Source organism: Zingiber officinale, chromosome 2A (assembly GCF_018446385.1).
Source record: "Zingiber officinale cultivar Zhangliang chromosome 2A, Zo_v1.1, whole genome shotgun sequence".
NCBI classification, from domain to species: domain Eukaryota; kingdom Viridiplantae; phylum Streptophyta; class Magnoliopsida; order Zingiberales; family Zingiberaceae; genus Zingiber; species Zingiber officinale.
In genome coordinates, this window is record NC_055988.1 from 71,276,160 (window position 1) to 71,288,050 (window position 11,891).

Below are 11,891 nucleotides of genomic sequence, written 5' to 3' on the forward strand. Positions count from 1 at the left end.
CATGCAAGACGGCAAGGTCATTGCCTACGCCTCTAGACAACTTAAAGAGCATGAAAAGAATTACCCCACTCATGACCTAGAACTAGCAGTCGTGGTCTTTGCTCTCAAAACATGGAGACATTATTTATATGGAGCTCAGTGTAAGATTTATACCGACCACCAGATTCTGAAATATTTCTTCACACAGAAAGACCTGAATATAAGACAACGTAGATGGCTCGAGCTAGTCAAAGACTATGACTGCGAGATCTTTTATCATCCGGGAAAGGCGAACAAAGTGGCTGATGCACTCAGCAGGAAGTCCTGTGCCACCTGATGTCGCTATTTTAAGTTCGAGGATGAACTTTCTATGAGGTATGGGGTACTGTAACACCCACGAAATCTAGTAGTTATATATATGTGAGTATCCTTTTTTTTGTAGAATAAAAAGGGAGATAGAACCAAAAAGATATAAAAAGAAAAGAGGTGAGGTCAAGGATTGAACCTTGAACCTTTTAATTAAATGGCAAACTTTAGGAGTTATGGAATAACCAATAGGCCATAATGAATTATAGTTGAAAGGGGGATGGAAATTTTAGATAAAGTAAGAGTATGGTTAAGAGAAGGAAATAAGAAAATATAAAGTAGCTTTCTTCCTCCTTCTCTTGATTAAGAAAAGAACAAGCAAAAGACAAATTGTCTTTCCCTTCTTTCTTCCTTTCATTTTCGTGAGGATGAAGGAGGAGATGGGATTAGAAGAATTAAGGGGATGAATGGAACATGTTTCTCATTAGGGAAAAATAAAAATGAGTTAAGGAGAAAGGGAAGGCAAAGTTCATCTTTGCTTCTTCCTCCCACTTAGCATAAGGAGGAAAGAAAGAAAGGGATTTCATTTTTCTTCCTTCTTTTCCTCTTCCTCACCATTGCCAAAACCTAAAGCTCTCCCTCCCCTAATTCCGAAATCCACCTAAGGTTTTTCTTCCTAAGAATACTAATCCACAAGAAGGAGCCTTCAAGATCTACCCCTTCCAAACAAGAGAAGAAAAAGGGAGTGCTAGAAGGAGAAGCACTCTTCTTCCTCCTCACAAGGGTACAATTTTCTTTAGGAACCACAAGCGAAAGGATGTGAGTATTCCCACACTTGTGGTACAAGTAGCTCATGGTTTTCCATAAATTTAAATGGCTTAAAAACCTAGGAAGGTTCTTGCAACTTTCGGCCATGCCAAGTTTAAAAGCCTAGGAAAGTTTAAACTCAAATCTAATATGTTTATGATCTTTCTTATGACATGATATGAATATTTTCTTGGTGTTTCATGCTTGTATGTTACTTAGAATTAGATGAACCCCACCTTAGGGTTTCGGCCATGAGGACACTAAATGCCTACGAAAGTTTAAACTCAAATCTAACATGTTTATGATCTTTCTTATGACATGATATGAATATTTCCTTGGTGTTTCATGCTTGTATGTTACTTAGAATTAGATGAACCCCACCTTAGGGTTTCGGCCATGAGGAGACTAAATGCCTAGGAAAGCTTAAACTCAAATCTAACATGTTTATGATCTTTCTTATGACATGATATAAATATTTCCTTGGTGTTTCATGCTTGTATGTTACTTAGAATTAGATGAACCCCACCTTAGGGTTTCAGCCATGAGGAGATTAAATGCCTAGGAAAGCTTAAACTCAAATCTAACATGTTTATGATCTTTCTTATGACATGATATGAATGTTTCCTTGGTGTTTCATGCTTGTATGTTACTTAGAATTAGATGAACCCCACCTTAGGGTTTCGGCCATGACAAGTTTAAAAGCCTAGGAAAACTTAAACACAAATCCAACTTACTTATGATCTTTCTCATGATATGGTATGAAGATAACTTGATGTACTTATGATTTCATGTTGGTTAGAACTAGGTACTCATGCTTTGAACTTTCGGCCAAGATAGGATTAAAAAGGGCTAGGCAAGCTTAAACTCAACCCTAACATGCTCATGTTTTTCCCTATGATATGATATGAAGTTAACATGATATTCTTATGCTTGTCTTTGGTTTAGAACTTAGTTTCACACTTCATGACTTTCGGCCACATCATGATTTGTAGACCTAGGAAGCTTAGAACCTAAACTAAATATGCTCATGATGTTCTTTATGATAAATGATATGAAATTAGTTAAGGGTTCACATGTTTATATGCTATTTGTAACCTAGGTTTAGGCTTTGCATGTTTTGGCCACAATATGATTTGTAGACCTAGGAAGCTTAGAACCTAAATTAAATATGCTCATGATGTTCCTTATGATAAATGATATGAAATTGGTTTAGGGTTCACATGTTTATATGCTATTTGTAACCTAGGTTTAGGCTTTGCATGTTTCGGCTACAACATGATTTGTAGACCTAGGAAGCTTAGAACCTAAACTAAATATGCTCATAATGTTCCTTATGATAAATGTCATGAAATTGGTTTAGTGTTCATATGCTTGTATGTTACTTTCAACAAAGGTGATCCCTTGCATGTTTCGGCTACCTATGATAGGTTGATGATTGAGACCCAATTATGACTCTTTATGTGCTTCACATGCCATGATATGAATTAGGAGATGTTAACTTATGTTCCATGCATGATTATGTTCCCATGATATGATATATGCTCATTTATGTATGCTTATGAATCATGCATTTAAAATGTCTCCTATGATGTGCTATATTCTCAAGTATGTATGCTTATGAAATGACAAGTAAAGGCCTAAGAGTTGCTTCCCTATTTGTTGGGACTAAGAGCACTCTTTATGATATGCTAAGTGAAAGGCCTAAGAGTTGCTTCCCTATTTGTTGGGACTAAGAGCACTCTTTATGACATGCTAAGTGAAAGGCCTAAGAGTTGCTTCCCTATCAAGTGGGACTAAGAGCACTTTTCATGCTAAGTTAAGTTATGAATGACATGAACATGATGAATTTTGAATGACATGAACATTATATGCTATGAATGACATGAACATGATATACTATGATTATACGACATGTTATTTTACTTTGTATGGCTTGTATCAAGGGTGGGCTCCATAAGTGCCCCTAGGCCGATGGACTATGAATGGGTCTAGTAAAAAGGGATGGGCTCCTTAGTACGCCCCTAGGTCAACAGTCGTAGTACGGACCTAATTCCCTAGTAGTTCGGGGCTAGCTACCCTATCCTAGTTATTGCGCGCATTTATGTATGTATGTGGTACAAGCCGAGCCCTCATGATGATATTATGTTCAAGTATTATATGATATGTTTTTTTTAAAAGCATCTTGCACATGATATTACCCATGTTTTAAAGGACATCTTGCATATATGTTTATGATATGATATGATGTTTCTCCTTATGCTATGATATGATGTTCTTTATGCTATGATATGATATGTCATGATTCTTACTTTTACATTATGATATGATATGACATGATGCTTTCAATTATGTTATGATATGATATGACATGATGTTTCTTTTATGTTATGATATGATATGACATGATGTTCTTTTATTCTATGATATGGTATGATATGATGTTCTCTTTTATGCTATGTTAAAATGTGATATGATACTCTTGCATGATATGTTGTTTAGATGTTTTATGTGTCCATGCTATATGTTGTATGATTTTGCTATGACATGTGTTTTTTTTGTGAGTAGGAAAGAATCTCACTAAGCCTTGTGTGCTTATAGTTACTTTCCTTGTACCACAGATAAAGGTAAAGGATGGATAAACTAAAGGAGCAGTAGGAGGGGCAGGAGATGTGTGTGGTGGTAGCTTGGCTAAGAAAGAAAGACCTGCTTACGTTGATTTAGGATTGATATGAACTATGCTTAATTTATGTTGATGACTTGCATGATCACTTTACTTATGCTTATGTTAGAAATGGATATTATGACTCTTTAAGTTCATAACTATGCTAAGCATGCTCGTATGAAAAATGATTACTTCCGCTATTTTTGAAATTCATGTACATATGTTATGTAGAAAGTAACCCCGCCTCCACTAGCAAGAGGGGCGAGCGTTACACGGCCCCTATAGGATGAGTAAGAAGGTGGGTATAGGTGGGTATAGTACTCTATAATTAAGAGATTACGATAGGGACCGAGAGGAGGAATTGATTTTGGTCTCCCAATGAAATTAAGCATCCCGTGTTCGCCCCGAACACATAGCTTAATTTCATCAATAATAATTCATTCCACTAAAGAACTATTATTGAACTACCGCACCAATCCCAAATTACATTTTGGGCTCCTTCTTATTATGAGTGTGTTAATCTCCCTGTGTTTAAGATATCAGATGTCCATTAATTAAATGAGTTACTGACAACTCACTTAATTAATATCTAGTTCCAAGAGTAGTACCACTCAATCTTATCGTCATGTCGGACTAAGTCCACCTGCAGGGTTTAACATGACAATCCTTATGAGCTCCTCTTGGGGGCATTATCAACCTAGATTACTAGGACACAATTTCCTTCTATAATCAACAAGTCACACTATAAGTAACGCCATTTCCCAACATATCGGGCATTTTGATTTATCGAGCTAAAACTCACCCTTTGATAAGTCAAAGAAATAAATGCTAAATATATGTGCTTGTTATTATATTAGGATTAAGAGCACACACTTCCATAATAACTAAGGTCTAGTTCTTTTATTAAGTCAGTATAAAAAGAACTTACCTAAAATGGTCCTGCTCAATACACTTAGAGTGTACTAGTGTAACCTATTAGTCAAGATAAACTAATACCTAATTACACTATAACTATTCCAATGGTTTGTTCCTTTCCATCTTAGTCGTGAGCTACTATTTATAATTTATAAAGAATCGATAACACGATCTTCTGTGTGTGATACCACACACTATGTTATCTACAATATAAATTAATTAAACATCTACATTTGGTATAAATGTAGACACTTGACCAATGTGATTCTTTTATTTCTAAATAAATGTTTATGCAAAATCTAGGCTTTTAGTTATACTCCAATAGGGAGCAAAGGTTGTCAAGCTAGATCATATCGAAATGGAACAATGGTCGTCAAATTAGCTCATACCACTAAGGAGCAATGGTCGTTAGCATGCATATAGTGCAATGATGAACATGATGTAAATAACCATGATACTGATATGATGATCATCAATACAACAACTCCCTCAACATAGGTATAATATAATCAACATGATCCTCCAATAGTACACACTAGACACGTGTGCACACACTATACGGGTATAATAAACATGATACCTCCAATAATACACACCCGACATGTGTGGACACTCAACGTAAGTATAATCAACTAGATACCTCCAATAGTACAGATTAAACACATGTACCACAACACAGGTATAATCGATAGGATACCTCCAATAATACTCACCTAACATGTATCCACACACAACACATGATAGATCCAAAATCATGATCCATCAATCACATACACCTATATGCATGAAAAGATCCAACATGTGTCTATCAACAATATCTCAATACGTAGCAACACCTATACACGTGTGCACACTAATAATGCATAATCCGCATGATAACTCCTATAGTACACACCATACACATGTGTACACTATAGAGTAAGAATAACTAAAGATGAGACTATATAGATAATAAACAAATCATCACAAATATCAAACATATAAGTATCAAACGCAGATAAAATACGAGTGGAGTCAAGATAAAGCAAACTAATCCATAAGATAATTCATACACTAAGTTCAAAGAACTATAGAGGCCGAGAAAGAAGTATCTGCCTTTATTGTAAGTCACATTGAATATCTTCAAGTCTAATAGTCTGCTTTAAATCGAATCAAAACTCTGCAACATAAAATATAAATCAATCCAATCTACTATAATTCGAATAACCAAACTCAATCCCAATTAGGATTTGGAAACCCTAATTGAATTAACCTAATCAGTCCACATACTCATGAAATCCATGGTGGCTAATGGTGGCTAACAACCAGAGGGGTTTTATGGCCAAAAGATGATGGTCGAAGCTCTGTACCGTCGGCGAACAGTATCACTAGAGCTGCAATGACAATCCAGAGAAAACCTCACACCCTAGCTCTCAAAATGAAGCCAAGGGGAGAAATGGTAAAGTCACATATACTACTTTAGAGGTGATGGGTGGATGCCAAATATCCTAGCAATAGTTCGTCGAAATCCCACACGTGGTTAGAATAGCAAACTTCATAGGGGAAGGGTCGGCTGATGATGGTGAACAACATGGCTAGCAGAGCCACGATCATGGTGCCTCTCGCACTGAGGAGGGAAAGCCGAAAGCTGGCCATCTAGTCGTGGTTGTCATAGGATCGGCCACATCTACGACTGACGGTGTTGACTGTGAACCAGCACCAACGACATCATCATCGAGGCGATGGCGACGGTGGCATAAGAGGAAATCAGTGATTCCCACAATGGTCGGCGATAGTCTTGTGGCACCGACACCATCGGGCGAGGGTGGATCGGACACAGCAAGCGTTGTCCAATCAATCCAGCAGTAGCTGCCATGGCAGCAAATGGAGGTGGAGCACTAGTGTGGATGCGTTAGCGATCGACGATCGGTGACAACACGAGAGCGAGTGATGGTGGAAATCAGAATCTAGGGAACAGCTGAAAAAGGAGCTCATGTCTTTGGCTTCTGGTGAGTGTTTGCAGCCAGGAACGAAAGGATGACGATCGAATCAAGCCTTGGGCAACCGGTGCCAGTGTAAAGAGGTGGAGGTTAGGGCACGGGTGAAGAAGATGAGGAGGGGGATCGGGTAAGGAGGTGTGCGGCAGTGAGGGAGTAGAAAAAGAAAAGAATCAGGAATTTGCACAGTAACCCTACTTATAAACTTAGGTTTAAATTCATTAAAGCCTAAGTTAACTCCTCAATCAACCCTCACTTAATGGTTATTCTAAACCGGCATTCTCCTAGCCTAATTGATTCATCCTCTTAAATGTGTTATATGGACTCCATTTAAATTCCAAAAAAATTCTAAAAATTTCTAGAAAATTCTATAAGGTTATTCCTCCAATAACACATATTATTTAATTGTCATATCTTACATTCTCCCCTATTAATAAAAATTTGGTCCCAAAATTTACTACTCAAATTTAGGGATTCTCCTCTATGGGTAACAACGAAACAACATACCCATATACTACTCCATCCTAGTATCATAACAAATCTCCAACCATAAGGGATTAAGGTTCCCTTATGAAACCACTAATGATCTACCTTCCATGTAAATAGTGATAACTCTATGGGTTTTGAGCTCACCATGCTTCTGCTACTCCCACATTGCTGCCTAGCCAACAATGGGTAAATCAATTACCTCTCGAAATCCATAACACACACTATCAACAGATCTCCTAACGTCTATATAGTGCGCTTAGACTGTCGATCTATCTGAAGGTAAAAAGTTGTACTAAAACAGAACTCTATGCTCATGGTCTGCTATAAACTCTGCCAGAACCGTGTTATGACTCACGGATCTTTATTCGGTATAATACTAAGAGGTACACCACGAAGTCTAGTGATCTCTCTGTAGTACAACTCTGCTAATTGATCCTAAGAATCCATCCTATAGATCGATATAAAATGAGAAGATTTGGTTAACCGATCCACGGTTACCCAAATTGCATCATGTCCTCTCCATGTCCTGGATAATCCCACAACACAATCCACAGGGTCACTTAACCTCTTAACTGAGAGTCTACCATTAAGAGGGTATCTCCATAACTCTCATTATCGTGTCTGTAAATGTCCTCCAAAAAATATCAACAAAAGGTCAAACACTCTGCTCTAACATATAGACTTCAAGATCTTACATAAATGATCATGTGGTCAAGATTTTGAGCTACTTGATGGAGACAATGCTAGTTGAGTCAACTAACCATTGCCTTGTAATCCATCATACTACAATTGCTCTACTTAAGGTTTGGGCTCTAGCCATGAGCAATAGAAAAGGAGGCAACAAAATATTAGCTCCACTTAACATCTCAAAATCAACACAAAATGATGCTTTGCCTCTCAAAGATCATATTCTATACCTTATCACTAAGCAATGTCATAATCTTGCAAGTGATAAGTAAATAACTTCGTCTTCTCCACATCATTATGGGTCATTTATCTCAATACACCATCGAGGTTATCTAACCATATCTGATAGGTTCATGAATCAGGATCTCTCATGAAATAACATTAGACGAGTCAACTACTCATCACCTTGTTAACCATTATGCCTCGATTCCTCCTTTTCAGCTTCAAGAACACCTGATGATGCTATATAGAAAGATATAGAGAAATACTATCTCTCTAGAGCATCTCAAAATCATCAACAAGTAATGTTTTGTTTTCCCGAAAGTCATCCTCTACATTTTCCACCACATAATGGTTTAATCCCATAGATGGTATGCAGCTAAATCGACCTTTCCTACATTTGTAAAAGTCATTTACTCAAATATGCCTTCTAGGTTATCTAACCATATACAAGGAATCCAAGGATCGAAATCTCTATGAAATAGAGTAAGTCGATCCTCTACTGATCGAACCAACAAGAGTAAGTCGATTTTATACTAACAAAACTATTATGAGTAAATCGGTCCTCTACTGACTGAACTATCATGAGTAAATTGATCCTTTATTACTCAAGTCAACAAGGCTAGATCGATCCTCTACTGGCTGAGCCAACGAGGGTATACATGTCCTATCTTCCACCTAGAAGGTAATAGTTGGGGTTGGTATAACTGGTGGTATCCCTTGAGACTGTAAACTTTAATCTCCAATAAGTTGTTGACGGACCCAACCCCTGTTTCCTAACTCGGTATCAGTTGGTGCCATAGAAAATTCTACATTCTCTGTATCATGTTCAAGTCTAAAGTGTCAACTAGTTGCGTCGTGGTTATCCTCGACCATGACTATAAATAAAGTTGACTCACTAAGTGTCACCATGCTAACACCAAGTCAATGAATACCTAGCATACAAGTATAGAAATACCTATACAATCCAACATAAATAAACAAGGTAATGAACCTAAGTAAGTATGATAACCACTAAACATACCTTATTTTCCTATAGCTTGAAGATGTCCTACAGCTTCCTGATTCCAAAACCCGAAAAAGTCATATCGAAAAAACAAATCATGAAATTTGAAACATAAAAAATAGGTCTCATAAACCTGTGGCTCTGATACCAATAAATTGTCACACTCTGAGGGTAAGGTTGTCCAACAAAAATTGGATAGGACCTTCAACAAGCTATCCATAGCCCACACTGCTGGAACATACACAATCACACAGTTATATACGCAGCCCACATGGTTGGAACAAAAAGAACATAATCACACAATTGTATAATAAACATCCTACACGGCTGTACCAAAAATACAGCGGAAGATAAAAACAAAACATAAAAATAACACAACATAATAAACTTACTACATGCCGGCATGACTTACACCGCAATAAAACCCAAATCGAATAAAAGTTGCCACAAGGCTCAAAACCATAAACAAGACTACATAACACAATACCAAATCCAAATAAAAAGTACCAATAGATTAATATGAAATAGCATGGAAAGTTGATCTCAGATGTGACATGGGATTGATAGCTAGGATCCTCCAAGCAATTCCTCCATCATCCACCTATTACTTGGCGAAAAAAAATCAGTACAAAGGGTGGTGAGTGTGGATCACTCAGTGAGTAATAAGAATATGATAGTGCATGGATAAAAGTGTAAGATGATCAAAGATATACAGTCTCAGTAGGGAAATAAGAACATGATCATATATGACATGATAAACATACATATTCGTACCGATCTAGCACATAGGGTATAACGATCAGTAAATCACTAGGGATCAGTAATAAACCTACTCGTAACACCTAGGCAATATATGTGATAGTATAATCATGTATAATAAAACAGTAATAGATCATCAAATGTGAGTGCATCGCTCCATCTCAAGAATACATCATATACAGGAGCAACCCTCCACCACAAGCAATCCATCCTATATGCGAGCAACGCTCCGCCACCAATAATTCACAGTATGTGAGAGTAATGCTCCACCAAGAACAATCCACAGTATGTGGGAGCAACGCTCCACCACAAACAATCCACAGTATGTAGAAGCAATGCTCCACCACAAACAATCCACAATATGTGAGGAGCAACGCTCCACTACAAATAATCCGCAAGTAACCAAGACATCTAACTATTTTAGCTAGGGACTGCGTGAGATCACTCTACCACAGATCACTATGGGCAGTCCAAAATATCAGGGTCCCTGTCTGCGTGAGATCACTTTACCATAGAGCAATATGGGTAGACAGGAAATAGCTATCTAGCTATGAGCTACATGAGATCACTCTACCATAGATCACTGTGGGCAGCCCAGGGTATAAAAACTCAAGGATAAAATCACAAGCAAACCATCATATCTAGGAGCTATGCTCCACCACAAGAAATACAAGTGACCAAGACATCTAGCTATATAGTTAGGGACTACGTGAGATCACTATACCACAAATCACTCTGGACAGTCTGAAATGTCATGGTCCCTATCTACGCAAGATCATTCTGCCACAGATCATTATGGGTAAACAGGAAGTATCTAGCTATGGGTTGCATTGTTAGAACTTTCAAGCCACAAAAACCACTTATTGCGTTGCGGAAACCCTGAAGTTCTTAGCCACTAGATCTGTGCGAAGATAAAATTTTCATGTACTTGGTTTTCTACTCTAGATCTACTTTAGATCTACATGTTAAGGAGTATACCTTTGAAACGAAGCCCTTCGCAAATCCCGCTCGTCCTAGGTTCTTCGGATCTCAAGTGTGTTCAAGTGGACACACCTCTAGAAGTATCCACACGAACAAGAGATGGAGAGGAAATCTTAAAGTGTGCTAGCACCCCAAGGAGTCTCGGCAAGGATGAGAGAGAGAGGAAAGAAGAGAGGAGGAAGAAGATGACCTCTTGAATTGAGCAAACAATTGCATTCAATCACATCTAAAGTGGTCGACCACTAAAGGAGAGGTTTTAAACCTCCATGGAATACCAAGAGTCATGGCTCTTGGTTTTCCTCATGAGGTGGCACACCATGAAGTGGCCTTGATGATGTGGCACATCATCATTGGCCGCCCCTATGCCAGCTCACAAATGAGGTGGCTTTGGTCAAGTCAAGGTCAAGTCAAACTTGACCCTTCATCTTCCCTCTCATGTCAAGTCAAACTTGACTTAAATTCCCCATGGTTGATCAAATCTAACCATTGATTCAAGTCAATTGATTTAATGAATCTCTATTCATTAAATTAAATTAATTCAATGAGTCATAATCTAAATTAGACTCATTCAACACATGAATCAAATTGAGTCCAACTCAATTAGTCTAATTTGGATTACTCTTAATCCAATTTGGTTCATCACATGAACCTAATCCTCTTGGTCCATCATATGAACCTAATCTCCATCTAATTTCCCTTTGTGTGTGACCCTATAGGTTCTTGTAACGTTGGCAATGTTCCTAAATACATTTAGAAACATAAGTAATGAGCGGTATCTAGCAACACATCATTACTATCCAAGTTACAAGAATGTTGAGATCCAACATCACCTTGTGACTACTAATTGTGACTCTCACAATATATAACAATGTCCTTCTATCCTTGACATCTAGATTGATCAATTGAGGTATAGACCGTGTCATCCTCTAATCAATCTATATCTTGAACTCCAAGTAGACTCACTCTAATCAAATGAGCTCAATATCTCATATTGACTCACTTGGGCATGGCCATGCACTTAGTGGTCTCACTCTATCAAGAATCATGATGTCACTCCCGTCATATGAGAGGGATAGATCTCATCTACATCACTCACAACCCTCCG

The 11,891-nt window shown here is 37.8% G+C and overlaps 1 long non-coding RNA gene across 1 annotated transcript in view; it reads right to left on the bottom strand.

The window, feature by feature from the left end:
* The window catches only part of LOC122039698, a 28,892-nt gene extending 19,613 nt beyond the window's left edge, over nucleotides 1–9,279 (bottom strand). The window contains exons 1-2 of the long non-coding RNA XR_006128341.1: nucleotides 9,180–9,279; nucleotides 9,065–9,101 (exon numbers count right to left, since the gene is read on the bottom strand). This is a non-coding gene — a long non-coding RNA (uncharacterized LOC122039698). The remainder of the gene's footprint in view (nucleotides 1–9,064; nucleotides 9,102–9,179) is intronic.
* Between the last annotated feature and the right edge of the window lie 2,612 nt (nucleotides 9,280–11,891).